The 11868-nt window shown below is 39.4% G+C and overlaps 1 non-coding gene across 1 annotated transcript; it reads right to left on the bottom strand.

Annotated features, from left to right (window-relative positions):
- Nucleotides 1-3771: 3771 nt before the first annotated feature.
- On the bottom strand, nucleotides 3772-3879 carry LOC112745389 (small nucleolar RNA R71). Its single transcript, XR_003173321.1, has one exon. It is a non-coding gene; the product is annotated as a small nucleolar RNA R71 (small nucleolar RNA).
- Between the last annotated feature and the right edge of the window lie 7989 nt (nucleotides 3880-11868).

Raw genomic sequence — 11868 nt, 5'->3', positions numbered from 1 at the left:
CTGGCGTCCAGCGCCAGAAAAGGAGCCAAAACCAGAGTTGAACGCCCAAACTAGCACAAAAGCTGGCGTTCAACTCCAAGAAAGACTTCTACACGTGCAACACTCAAGCTCAGCCCAAACACACACCAAGTGGGCCCCGGAAGTGGATTTATGCATCAATTACTTACTCATGTAAACCCTAGTAGCTAGTTTATTATAAATAGGACCTTTTACTAGTCTTTTTGACATCTTTGGATCTTTGAATCTTTGAACGCATAGTTCTTAGACCATGGGGGCTGGCCTCTCGGCCATGCCTGGACCTTTCACTTATGTATTTTCAACGGTAGAGTTTCTACACTCCATAGATTAAGGTGTGGAGCTCTGCTGTTCCTCAAAGATTAATGCAAAGTACTACTGTTTTCTATTCAATTCATCTTATTTCGCTTCTAAGATATTCATTCGTACTTCAATCTGAATGTGATGAATGTGACAATCATCATCATTCCCTATGAACGCGTGCCTGACAACCACTTCCGTTCTACCTTCGACTGAATGAGTATCTCTTAGATCTCTTAATCAGAATCTTCGTGGCGTAAGCTAGAATGATGGCGGCATTCAAGAGAATCCGGAAGGTCTAAACCTTGTCTGTGGTATTCTGAGTAGGATTCAATGATTGGATGACTGTGACGAGCTCCAAACTCGCGATTGCAGGGCATTAGTGACAGACGCAAAAGGATAGTAAATCCTATTCCAGCATGATCGAGAACCGACAGATGAATAGCCGTGCCGTGACAGGGTGCGTTGATCATTTTCACTGAGAGGATAAGATGAAGCCATTGACAAAGGTGATGCCTCCAGACGATTAGCCGTGCCGTGACAGGGCATTGGATCATTTTCCCGAGAGATGACCGAAAGTAGCCGTTGACAATGGTGACGTATCACATAAAGCCAGCCATGGAAAGGAGTAAGACTGATTGGATGAAGATAGCAGGAAAGCAGAGGTTCAGAGGAACGAAAAGCATCTCCATTCGCTTATCTGAAATTCCTACCAATGATTTACATAAGTACCTCTATCCCTATTCTATTATTTATTATTCGAAAACACCATTATCAATTTATATCTGCCTAACTGAGATTTGCAAGGTGACCATAGCTTGCTTCATACCAACAATCTCCGTGGGATTCGACCCTTACTCACGTAAGGTATTACTTGGACGACCCAGTGCACTTGCTGGTTAGTTACACGGAGTTGTGAACCGTGGTTTTGGCATCATGTTTTTGGCGCCATTTCTAGGGAAAGAAAGAGCAATGAACTTTACATAATTAAAGTGTAATCACGATTTCGCGTACCAAGTTTTTGGCGCCGTTGCCGGGGATTGTTCGAGTATGGACAACTGACGGTTCATCCTATTGCTCAGATTAGGTAATTTTCTTTTTATTTTATTTTCAAAAAAAAATTTTTCAAAAAATATTTCTAAAATTTTCTCATCTGTTTTCGAAAATAATGTAAAAATGTTTTCAAAAACTTTATTCAAAATTTTTAAGAATGAATTCTAGTATTTCATGAAGCACGTTGAAGCCTGGCTGGCTGTAAAGCCATGTCTAATTCCTTTGGGAATGAGTATGTCAGGCGTGTCATGTCTGAATTACATGCTGAAGCTTGGCTGGCCATTGGCCATGTCTAGTGTTTTGGACCGGAGCTTTCATTGAAAGCTTGGCTGGCTAGTGAGCCATGTCTAATTCCTGGACTGAAGCTTTAGACTAACACTGCAAGATTCTTGGAATTCATATTAAAAATTTTGGAATCCTTATTTTCCTTTTTCAATTAATTTTCAAAATAAAAATCCAAAAAAATTAGAAAATCATAAAAATCAAAAATATTTTTTTGTTTCTTGTTTGAGTCTTGAGTCATGTTATAAGTTTGATGTCACTTGCATATGCATCTTGCATTTTTCGAAAATATCATGCATTCATAGTGTTCTTCATGATCTTCAAGTTGTTCTTGGTAAGTCTTCTTGTTTGATCTTGATGATTTTTTGTTGTGTGTCTTTTCATGTTTATCATATGCATTCTGGAATTCTTAGTGTCTAAGCATTAAAGAATTCTAAGTTTGGTGTCTTGCATATTTTCTTTGCATTAAAAATTTTTCAAAAATATGTTCTTGATCTTCATCATGACATTCAAAGTGTTCTTGGTGTTCATCTTGACATTCATAGCATTCTTGCATGCATTCATTGTTTTGATCTAAAAATTTCATGCATTGCATCATTTTTCTTGTTTTTCTCTTGCATCATAAAAATTCAAAAATAAAAAAAAAATATCTTTCCCTTTTTCTCTCATCAAATTCGAAAATTTGAGTTGAATTTTTCAAAAATTTTTAAAATCAAGTTGTTTCTTATGAGTCAAATCAAATTTTCAATTTGAAAATCTTATCTTTTTCAAAATATTTTTCAAAAATCAAATCTTTTTCAAAATTCTTAGTTATTTTCGAAAATTCCAAAAATATTTTTCAAAAATCCTTTTCTTATTTTTATATCAAATTTTCGAAAATAACATAATCAATTAATGTTTTGATTCAAAAAATTGAAGTTTGTTACTTGCTTGTTAAGAAAGATTCAAACTTTAAGTTCTAGAATCATATCTTGTGATTTCTTATGAATCAAGTCATTAATTGAGATTTTAAAAATCAAATCTTTTTCAAAACTAATTTCTATCATATCTTTTCAAAAAAAATATCTTCTCATCTTATCTTTTTCAAAAATCTAATTTCAAAATATCTTTTCTAACCTCTTAACTTCTTATCTTTTCAAAATTTGTTTCAACTAACTAACTAACTTTTTGTTTGTTTCTTAACTTTTTCAAAACTACCTAACTAACTCTCTCTCTCTAATTTTCGAAAATATCTTCCCTCTTTTTCAAAAATTTCTTTTTAATTAATTAATTATTCTTATTTTTATTTTTGATTTTAAAAATTTTCGAAAAATACTAACATTTTTCAAAAACCATTTTCGAAAATCACTAACTCTTTTTCAAAAATATTTTTCGAAAATTCTCCCTCTCCCATCTTATTCTATTTATTTATTCATCTACTAACATCTCATCTCACATCTCTGCCATCCTCACAGTTGTGTTTCTTTCTTTACATCACATTCTTTGTCTCCCCCTCTTCTTCTACTCACACAGGGATCCCTATACTGTGGTATAAAGGATCCATATTATTATTATTATTTTTTTTTCTGTGCCCTCTTCTTTGTCATATGAGCAGGAGCAAGGATAAGAACATTCTTGTTGAAGCAGATCCAGAACCTGAAAGGACTCTGAAGAGAAAACTAAGAGAAGCTAAATTACAACAATCCAGAGATAACCTTTCAAAAAATTTTCGAACAGGAAGAGGAGATGGCAGCCGAAAATAATAATAATGCAAGGAGGATGCTTGGTGACTTTACTGCACCTAATTCCAATTTACATGGAAGAAGCATCTCCATTCCTGCCATTGGAGCAAACAACTTTGAGCTGAAACCTCAATTAGTTTCTCTGATGCAGCAGAACTGCAAGTTTTATGGACTTCCATCTGAAGATCCTTTTCGGTTCTTAACTGAATTCTTGCAGATATGTGATACTGTTAAGACTAATGGAGTAGATCCTGAAGTCTACAGGCTCATGCTTTTCCCTTTTGCTGTAAGAGACAGAGCTAGATTATGGTTGGATTCTCAACCCAAAGACAGCCTGAACTCTTGGGATAAGCTGGTCACGACTTTCTTAGCCAAGTACTTTCCTCCTCAAAAGCTGAGCAAGCTTAGAGCTGATGTTCAAACCTTCAGACAGAAAGAAGGTGAATCCCTCTATGAAGCTTGGGAAAGATACAAACAGTTGACCAAAAAGTGTCCTTCTGACATGCTTTCAGAATGGACCATCCTGGATATATTCTATGATGGTTTATCTGAGCTATCAAAGATGTCACTGGACACTTCTGCAGGTGGATCCATTCACCTAAAGAAAATGCCTGCAGAAGCTCAAGAACTCATTGACATGGTTGCTAATAACCAGTTCATGTACACTTCTGAAAGGAATCCTGTGAGCAATGGGACGCCTATGAAGAAGGGAGTTCTTGAAGTTGATACTCTGAATGCCATATTGGCTCAGAATAAAATATTGACTCAGCAAGTCAATATGATCTCTCAGAGTCTGCATGGAATGCAAGCTGCATCCAACAGTACTCAAGAGGCATCTTCTGAAGAAGAAGCTTATGATCTTGAAAACCCTGCAATAGCAGAGGTAAATTATTTAGGTGAACCTTATGGAAACACCTATAACTCATCATGGAGAAATCATCCAAATTTCTCATGGAAGGATCAAAAGCCTCAACAAGGCTTTAATAATGGTGGAAGAAACAGGTTTAGCAATAATAAACCTTTCCCATCATCCACTCAGCAACAGACAGAAGACTCTAAACAAAATACTTCTAATTTGACAAACTTAGTCTCTGATCTGTCTAAGGCCACTGTAAGTTTCATGAATGAAACAAGATCTTCCATTAGAAATCTGGAAGCACAAGTGGGCCAGCTGAGTAAAAAGATCACTGAAATCCCTCCTAGTACTCTCCCAAGCAATACAGAAGAGAATCCAAAAGGAGAGTGCAAGGCCATTGACATAAGCATCATGGCCGAACCTGTGAGGAGAGGAGAGGACGTGAATCCCAAAGAGGAAGACCTCCTGGGACGTCCAGTGGTCAATAAGGAGCTTCCCTCTGAGGAACCAAAGGACTCTGAGGCTCATCTAGAGACCATAGAGATTCCATTGAACCTCCTTATGCCCTTCATGAGCTCTGATAAGTATTCCTCTTCTGAAGAGAATGAGGATGTTACTGAAGAGCAAACTGCCAAGTTTCTTGGTGCAATTATGAAGCTGAATGCCAAATTATTTGGCATTGATACTTGGGAAGTTGAACCTCCCTTGTTCATCAATGAACTAAGTGATCTGGATCAACTGACATTGCCTCAGAAGAGACAGGATCCTGGAAAGTTCATAATACCCTGTACCATAGGCACCATGATCTTTAAGGCTCTGTGTGACTTTGGTTCAGGAATAAACCTCATGCCCCTCTCTGTAATAGAGAAACTGGGAATCTATGGGGTGCAAGCTGCTAAAATCTCATTAGAGATGGCAGACAGTTCAAGAAAACAGGCTTATGGACAAGTAGAGGACGTGTTAGTAAAAGTTGAAGGCCTTTACATCCCTGCTGATTTCATAGTCCTGGATACTGGAAAGAAAGAGGATGAATCCATCATCCTAGAAAGACCTTTCCTGGCCACAGCAAGAGCTGTGATTGATGTTGACAGAGGTGAAATAGTCCTTCAATGGAATAAGGACCTCCTTGTGTTTAAAACTCAAGGATCTCCCTCTGCAACCATGGAGAGGAAGCAGAAAAAGCTTCTCTTAAAACAGAGTCAACCAAGCCCCCACAGTCAAACTCTAAGTTTGGAGTTGGGAGGCCACAACCAAACTCTAAGTTTGGTGTTGAACTTCTATATCCAAACTCTAAGTTTGGTGTTGGAGAGTTTTAACAATGCTCTGAACATCTGTGAGGCTCCATGAGAGCCCACTGTCAAGCTATTGACATTAAAGAAGCGCTTGTTGGGAGGCAACCCAATGTTTATTTATCTAACTCTATTATTATTGTTTTTCATGTTTTCTTAGGTTCATGATCATGTGGAGTCACAAAATAAATATAAAAATTGAAAACGGAGTCAAAAATAGCAGAAGAAAAATCACACCCTGGAGGAGCATCTGTCTGGCGTTCAGCGCCAGAACAGAGCATGGTTCTGGCGCTGAACGCCCAAAATGGGCACCTTCTGGGTGCTGAACGCCAGAACAGGCATGGTTCTGGCGTTCAACGCCAGAAATGGCACACAAATGGGCATTGAACGCCCAAAATGGCTACCAACCTGGCGCTGAACGCCCAGAGTTGTGTGCAAAGGCAATTTTACATGCCTAATGGGTGCAGGGATGTAAATCCTTGAACACCTCAGGATCTGTGGACCCCACAGGATCCACTCAGGATTTGTGGACCCCACAGGATCTACTCAGGACCTGTAGACCCCACAGGATCCCCACCTACCTCCACTCACTTCTTCTCACCACTTTCTTTCACACAACCCCATAAACACTCTTCCCCAAAAACCCTTCACCAATCACCTCAATCTCTCTTCCCCATCACCTCTTCACCACTCACATCCATCCACTCTTCCCCATAAACCTACCTCATAAACTCCACCTACCTTCAAAATTCAAAACCAATTTTCCACCCAAACCCACCCATATGGCCGAAACCTTCCCCCCTCCCTTCCCTATATAAAGCCCTCCATTCTTCATCAAATTCACACAACACACCCCTCTACACCCTTCTTGGCCGAAAACACCTCCCACTCTCCCTCTCCTCCATTTCTTCTTCTTCTTCATCTATTCTTTCTTTTATTGCTCGAGGGCGAGCAACACTCTAAGTTTGGTGTGGTAAAAGCATAAGCTTTTTGTTTTTCCATTACCATTGATGGCACCTAAGACCGGAGAATCCTCTAGAAAGGGGAAAGGGAAGACAAAAGCTTCCACATCCGAGTCATGGGAGATGGAAAGGTTCATCTCCAAAGCCCATCAAGACCACTTCTATGATGTTGTGGCCAAGAAGAAGGTGATCCCTGAGGTCCCTTTCAAACTCAAAAGAAATGAGTATCCGGAGATCCGACATGAAATTCAAAGAAGAGGTTGGGAAGTTCTAAAAAATCCCATCCAACAAGTCGGCATCCTAATGGTTCAAGAGTTCTATGCCAATGCATGGATCACCAAGAACCATGATCAAAGTAAGAACCCGGATCCAAAGAACTATGTTACAATGGTTCGGGGGAAATACTTAGATTTTAGTCCGGAAAATGTGAGGTTGGCGTTCAACTTGCCAAACATGGAAGAGAACGCACGCCCCTACACAAGGAGAGTCAACTTTGATCAAAGGTTGGACCAAGTCCTTATGGACATATGTGTAGAAGGAGCTCAATGGAAGGTTGACTCCAAAGGCAAGCTGGTTCAACTAAGAAGATTGGACCTCAAGCCTGTAGCTAGAGGATGGTTGGAGTTCATTCAATGCTCAATCATTCCCACTAGCAACCGGTCTGAAGTTACTATAGACCGGGCCATCATGATCCATAGCATCATGATTGAAGAAGAGGTGGAAGTTCATGAGATTATACCTCAAGAACTCTACAAGGTGGCTAACAAGTCCTCCACTATGGCAAGGTTAGCCTTTCCTCACCTCATTTGCCACCTATGCAATTCGGCTGGGATTGACATAGAGGGAGATATCCTCATTAAAGAGGACAAGCCCATCACTAAGAAAAAGATAGAGCAAGCAAGAGAGCCCAATCATGGAGCTCAAGAGGCGCAAGAATCTCATTTCCATGAGATCCCGGAGATGCCTCAAATGCACTTTCCTCCACAAAATTATTGGGAGCAAATCAACACCTCCCTGGGAGAATTGAGTTCCAATATAGGACAACTAAGGGTGGAACATCAAGAGCACTCCATCATGCTTCATGAAATAAGAGAAGATCAAAAAGCAATAAGGGAGGAGCAACAAAGACAAGGAAGAGACACAGAAGAGCTCAAGGACATAATTGGTTCCTCAAGAAGGAAACGCCACCATCACTAAGGTGGATTCATTCCTTGTTCTTGCTTTCTCTGTTTTTTGTTTTCTATGTTATGTGCTTATCTATGTTTGTGTCTTCATTACATGATCATTAGTAGTTAGTAACTTTGTCTTAAAGTTATGAATGTCCTATGAATCCGTCACCTCTCTTAAATGAAAAATGTTTTAATTCAAAAGAACAAGAAGTACATGAGTTTCGAATTTATCCTTGAACTTAGCTTAATTATATTGATGTGGTGACAATGCTTCTTGTTTTCTGAATGAATGCTTGAACAATGCATATGTCTTTTGAAGTTGTTGTTTAAGAGTGTTAAATATGTTGGCTCTTGAAAGAATGATGACTAGGAGACATGTTATTTGATAATCTGAAAAATCATAAAAATGATTCTTGAAGCAAGAAAAAGCAGCAAAGAACAAAGCTTGCAGAAAAAAAAAAGAAAAAAAATAGGCAAAAAAAAATAAAAAGAAAAAGAAAAAGCAAGCAGAAAAAGCCAAAGCTCTTAAAACCAAGAGGCAAGAGCAAAAAGCCAATAACCCTTAAAACCAAAAGGCAAGGGCAAATAAAAAGGATCCCAAGGCTTTGAGCATCAGTGGATAGGAGGGCCTAAAGGAATAAAATCCTGGCCTAAGCGGCTAAACCAAGCTATCCCTAACCATGTGCTTGTGGCGTGTAGGTGTCAAGTGAAAACTTGAGACTGAGCGGTTAAAGTCAAGGTCCAAAGCAAAAGAAGAGTGTGCTTAAGAACCCTGGACACCTCTAATTGGGGACTTTAACAAAGCTGAGTCACAATCTGAAAAGGTTCACCCACTTATGTGTCTGTGGCATTTATGTATCCAGTGGTAATACTAGAAAACAAAGTGCTTAGGGCCACGGCCAAGACTCATAAAGAAGCTGTGTTCAAGAATCATCATACTGAACTAGGAGAATCAATAACACTATATGAACTCTGAGTTCCTATAGATGCCAATCATTCTGAACCTCAATGGATAAGGTGAGATGCCAAAACTATTCGAGATGCCAAAACTATTCGAGAGGCAAAAAGCTATGTTTCATTGATAGTTTGGAATTTATAGTATATTCTCTTCTTTTTATCCTGTTTGATTTTTAGTTGCTTGGGGACAAGCAACAATTTAAGTTTGGTGTTGTGATGAGCGGATAATTTATACGCTTTTTGGCATTGTTTTTAGTATGTTTTTAGTAGGATCTAGTTACTTTTAGGGATGTTTTCATTAGTTTTTATGTTAAATTCACATTTCTGGGCTTTACTATGAGTTTGTGTGTTTTTCTGTGATTTCAGGTATTTTCTGGCTGAAATTGAGGGACTTGAGCAGAAATCAAATTCAGGGGTTGAAAAAGGACTGCTGATGCTGTTGGATTCTGACCTCCCTGCACTCAAAGTGGATTTTGTGGAGCTACAAAACTCGAAATGGCGCGCTTCCAATTGCGTTGGAAAGTAGACATCCAGGGATTTCCAACAATATATAATAGTTTATATGTTGGCCAAGAATAGATGACATAAACTGGCGTTCAACGCCAGCTTTCTACCCAACTCTGGCGTCCAGCGCCAGAAAAGGAGCCAAAACCAGAGTTGAAGGCCCAAACTGGCACAAAAGCTGGCGTTCAACTCCAAGAAAGACCTCTACACGTGCAACACTCAAGCTCAGCCCAAACACACACCAAGTGGGCCCCGGAAGTGGATTTATGCATCAATTACTTACTCATGTAAATCCTAGTAGCTAGTTTATTATAAATAGGACCTTTTACTAGTCTTTTTGACATCTTTGGATCTTTAAATCTTTGAACGCATAGTTCTTAGACCATGGGGGCTGGCCTCTCGGCCATGCCTGGACCTTTCACTTATGTATTTTCAACGGTAGAGTTTCTACACTCCATAGATTAAGGTGTGGAGCTCTGCTGTTCCTCAAAGATTAATGCAAAGTACTACTGTTTTCTATTCAATTCATCTTATTTCGCTTCTAAGATATTCATTCGTACTTCAATCTGAATGTGATGAACGTGACAATCATCATCATTCCCTATGAACGCGTGCCTGACAACCACTTCCGTTCTACCTTCGACTGAATGAGTATCTCTTAGATCTCTTAATCAGAATCTTCGTGGCGTAAGCTAGAATGATGGCGGCATTCAAGAGAATCCGGAAGGTCTAAACCTTGTCTGTGGTATTCCGAGTAGGATTCAATGATTGGATGACAGTGACGAGCTCCAAACTCGCGATTGCAGGGCATTAGTGACAGACGCAAAAGGATAGTAAATCCTATTCCAGCATGATCGAGAACCGACAGATGAATAGCCGTGCCGTGACAGGGTGCGTTGATCATTTTCACTGAGAGGATAAGATGAAGCCATTGACAAAGGTGATGCCTCTAGACGATTAGCCGTGCCGTGACAGGGCATTGGATCATTTTCCCGAGAGATGACCGAAAGTAGCCGTTGACAATGGTGACGTATCACATAAAGCCAGCCATGGAAAGGAGTAAGACTGATTGGATGAAGATAGCAGGAAAGCAGAGGTTCAAAGGAACGAAAAGCATCTCCATTCGCTTATCTGAAATTCCTACCAATGATTTACATAAGTACCTCTATCCCTATTCTATTATTTATTATTCGAAAACACCATTATCAATTTATATCTGCCTAACTGAGATTTGCAAGGTGACCATAGCTTGCTTCATACCAACAATCTCCGTGGGATTCGACCCTTACTCACGTAAGGTATTACTTGGACGACCCAGTGCACTTGCTGGTTAGTTACACGGAGTTGTGAACCGTGGTTTTGGCATCATGTTTTTGGCGCCATTTCCAGGGAAAGAAAGAGCAATGAACTTTACATAATTAAAGTGTAATCACGATTCCGCGTACCATGCACTCTCTTCCTCAACATCAACTTCGAACTCCATTGAAAAAGGCTCTTCAATTTGTGATTCCTCTATGTACTCAACATATCCTAAGGCTCCAACCACTACTTCATTTTTTTCAATAATCTCTACCTCCTCCTCTTGTTGTATTTCTTGCTTTAACTCCTCTTCCTCACCTTGGAGCTTCAAAGTCACTCCCTCACTAAGCTCTTTGGTTGCTTCTCCACATTCAACAATGGGAGTGACTTGATCGCATAGACTTAGGCGAGATGAGACTATGTTGCCAATGGCTTCTACCATGATAGCCATCTTAGCTCTCAACTCCTTAAACTTCTTTTCATGCTCCTCGTGTTGCCTTAAGATATGAGATTCAAGATCTCTTAAGTCTAGCGTGAGGGCTTCATCGGGAGGTGGTGGTGAAAGAGAGGGTTCATTGTTGAGGGTCATATGGAGGTGAATGGTGGTATGAGGCATGTGAGTATGGTGGAGGGCTATGTTGAAGAGGGGGTTCATATGCATATGATGATTGTGGTTGACAACCATAATGAGGATCATCACATACATTAGATTGGCATGCATCAAGATTTGAATTGTACCCATAAGAAGCCGGAGGAGGTTGTTGCCAAGAAGGTTGTCCATAAGCCTCCCACCTTTGATCTCCAAATCCTTGATGCACATCCCCATTGAAGCTTCCATTTCCTACAACATAGTATGAACCACACTCATAGCCAAAGTGATGAGAATTCATGGTGAAAGAGAAAATAAAAATAAAAGCTAACAAAAAATAAAGAAAACTAAGTCCTACAACTAGCAAAAACCAACAAGCAAACCAAAAATCAAGCTATTCACAATATATACAATAGCCAATAACATAGCACCAATGCAATTCTCCGGCAACGGGCCATTAATTTGATTCCGAAAATTGTTGTCGGTCTAGATTTTCTTCCTAAAGAAAGGAATTACTTTGTTGTAAGCATAGCTCCAAGCCAACAAACAACTCTCGCATCAAATTAAACTTATGGTTTTGTCACATGTACAAACTCCAAATAAGAATTAACCGGAGTATTTGGACTCCGGGTCGTCTCACAAGGAATAGCAATGAAGTGAAAGATTATTGGCTATGATGGAACAAAGGGGGTATGATTGATAAAGGGCGGAAAATAAAAGTCAAGAAAAGTAAATCAAGCAAGCAATTAAAAAAAGCAAAATAAAGGAAAGCAATTAATAAAGAGAGACATTCATGGCAAGAATTGAGATCATAAGCCTTCCATCCTAGTCACTAATAACAATAATTAACAAGAATTTATCTTATTACGTCA

Source organism: Arachis hypogaea, chromosome 14 (assembly GCF_003086295.3).
Source record: "Arachis hypogaea cultivar Tifrunner chromosome 14, arahy.Tifrunner.gnm2.J5K5, whole genome shotgun sequence".
NCBI classification, from domain to species: Eukaryota; Viridiplantae; Streptophyta; class Magnoliopsida; order Fabales; family Fabaceae; genus Arachis; species Arachis hypogaea.
Note: the sequence above shows the minus strand (reverse complement) of the source record. Positions and strands in the feature narration are given on the sequence as shown.